Source organism: Schistocerca serialis, chromosome 1, assembly GCF_023864345.2.
Source record: "Schistocerca serialis cubense isolate TAMUIC-IGC-003099 chromosome 1, iqSchSeri2.2, whole genome shotgun sequence".
NCBI classification, from domain to species: Eukaryota; Metazoa; Arthropoda; class Insecta; order Orthoptera; family Acrididae; genus Schistocerca; species Schistocerca serialis.
This window is the reverse complement of record NC_064638.1, coordinates 1,013,699,042-1,013,701,915: the sequence shown is the minus strand read 5'-3', so window position 1 is coordinate 1,013,701,915 and position 2,874 is coordinate 1,013,699,042. Positions and strand designations below refer to the sequence as shown.

Here is a 2,874-nt window from a genome sequence, read left to right as displayed (position 1 = left end):
CGTCAGTCCTATCTGTTAAGGATCCCACACCGCGCATAAGTATTCTAAAATAGGACGTACAAGCGTAGTGTAGGGAGTCTCCTTAGTAGGTCTGCTACATTTTATAAGTCTCCTGCCAATGATACGCAGTCTTTGGTTAGCCTTCCCCATAACATTTTCTATGAGTTTCTTCTAATTTAAGTTGTTCGTAATTGTAATAACCCGGTATTTAGTTGAATTTACGGCTATTAGATTAGACTGATTTATCGTGTAACCGAAGTTTAACGAATTCCTTTTAGCGCTCATGTGGATGACCTCACACTTTTCGTTATTAGGGGTCAACTGTCACTTTTCGCACCATTCATTTATTTTTTCTAAATCGTTTTGCAGTTTGTTTTGATCTTCTGATGACTTTATTAGTCGATAAACGACAGCGTCATAAGCAAACAATTGAAGACGGCTGCTCAGATTGTCTCCCAAATCGTTTATATAGATAATGAACAGCAAAGGGTCTATAGCACTACCTTGGGGAACGCCAGAAATCACTTCTGTTTTACTCGACGACTTTCCGTCAGTTACTACGAACTGTGACCTCTCTGACAATAAATCACAAATCCAGTCACATAACTGAGACGATATTCAATAAACACGCAATTTCACTACGAGCTGCTTGTGTGGTACAGTGTCAAAAGCCTTCCGGAAATCCAGAAATAAGGAATGGATCTGAAATCCCTTGTCAATAGCACTCAACACTTCATGTGAATAAAGAGCTAGTTGTGTTTCACAGGAAGGATGTTTTCTAAAGCCATGTTGATTGTGTGTCAATAGACAGTTTTCTTCGAGGTAATTCATTATGTACGAACACAATATATGTTCCAAAATCCTGCTACATATCGATGTTAACGATATGGGCCTGTAATTTAGTGGATTACTCAATCTACCTTTGTTCAATATTGGTGTGACCTGTGCAACTTTCCAGTCTTTGGGTACGGATCTTTCGTCGAGCGAACGGTTGTATATGATTGTTAAGTATGGAGCTAATGCATCATCATACTCCGAAACGAACGTAATTGGTATACAGTCTGGACCAGAAGACTTCCTTTTATTAAGTGATTTAAGTTGCTTCACTACTCCGAGAATATTTACTTCTACCTTACTTATGTTAGCAGCTGTTCTCGATTCGAATTCTGGCTGAAGTTAGAAAATGAAACAGGTTTACTGGATAGACTGCTTACAGTGCGCTTGTTCGCTCTCTTCTAGAATATTACTGTGTGGTGTAGGATTCGCGGCAGATTTTCATCTATTCTAAATCCTTTATTAAAATCACGACTGATTTCGTAATTTTAAACTATATCATCAGGAAATATAATACTTGTACCTGATGATGTAATTCAAAACTACGAATCCGGCCCTGCCTTCAACAAAGTAGTTACAACAGCCACAACGGTTTTCATTCAGCATCCAAGGTTATTTCTTCTCAGTCCGTGGTGTGATGGCCTCTTGTGGCCTCTGTGAAATGTAAATTTACTGTTCGTCGTCCATCCCTTGATAATTTTACTGTGCTGTAACAGACCTAACGACTTGAGCTATTTACGTCGTCTTTTCACGTTACATCCATCTTCTTCTGCGTAGCCATGACCCTATGCGGCCATATTTACAGATCGTCGTTTTGGTGGGTGTCCTCGCACAGAACGCGCCCTGCTACGCCGCTGAGTCAGTGATCAGCTGCGGAGCGCCTGCAGCCCGCTGCTCGCTGCCCGCTACGCGCCTCACACCGCCGCCGCCGCTGCCGCCTGCCACGCCAAACAGCCGTCCCGTCCCGTAGCGCTTGCGCGCTCGCCTCGCCTCGCCTCGCCGGCTCGGTTAACATTCATGAGCCGCGGGCCCGCCGCTTGTAATCGCATTCCCATCCGTCCGCGGCCGCCGCCGCCGCAGCCACCGTCTGACGTCACGCAGTGCGGGCCGCCCCGCCTCGCTCTTCACGGACATTACCGCCCTGTTTGCGCCACGTGCGTCGCCTCATCCCAGCGCTTGCTGGGACCGTGTCGCGATTTCAGACATGCGACTCTCCATTCAGGCCTCCGTGTTGTATATGAGAGATTAGTTTTACATCCTCGACGTAATCTATTTTCGTCAGATTCAGACAAAGCTGCAGGAATTTTAAGGTACATGTAATATGACAGCACTCCGTCGTCAGGCCACAATTGGCCCATCGGGACCATCCGACCGCCGTGTCATCCTCAGTTGAGGATCCGCTCTCCCGGTCGTTACGATGGTTTTCTTTCACCGGAGCCGCTACTATTCGGTCGAGTAGCTCCTCAGTTGGCATCACGAGGCTGAGTGCACCCGCAAAAATGGCAGCAGCTCATGGCCGCCCGGATGGTCACCCATCCAAGTGCCGGCCACGCCCGACAGCCCTTAACTTCGGTGATCTGACGAGAACCGGTGTATCCACTGCGGCAAGGCCGCTGCCTGCATGTAATATCAGCTGATAAGAAGATGTTTTGTCGTTAGCGGTTAGTTTCATCAAACACCGTTAAGTGAGGAGTGAGTGGAAACTTTTAGAATGCAATTGGCACATACTACAAGAGTTCCTACATCTACACGATTATTCTGACATTTACACTTAAGTGCATCTTCCTGGCAGATTAAAACTGTGTGCCGGACCGAGACTCGAACTGGGGACCTTTGCCTTTCGGGGGCAAATCTCCGTCCGGCACACAGTTTTAATGTGCCAGAAAGTTTCATATCAGCGCACACTCCGCTGCGCAGTGAATATCTCATTCTATTTACACTTAAGTGTTTGTCTGAGGGTTCATAGAACCGCTTTTAGATTATTTCTTGACCCCTCCACTGCCTAATAGCACGTGGGAAAAATGAACACTTAAATCGTTC

General features: G+C 46.1%; 1 pseudogene; it reads right to left on the bottom strand.

Annotated features, from left to right (window-relative positions):
• Window positions 1-2,334: 2,334 nt before the first annotated feature.
• Window positions 2,335-2,452, bottom strand: LOC126419899 (5S ribosomal RNA; annotated as a pseudogene).
• Between the last annotated feature and the right edge of the window lie 422 nt (window positions 2,453-2,874).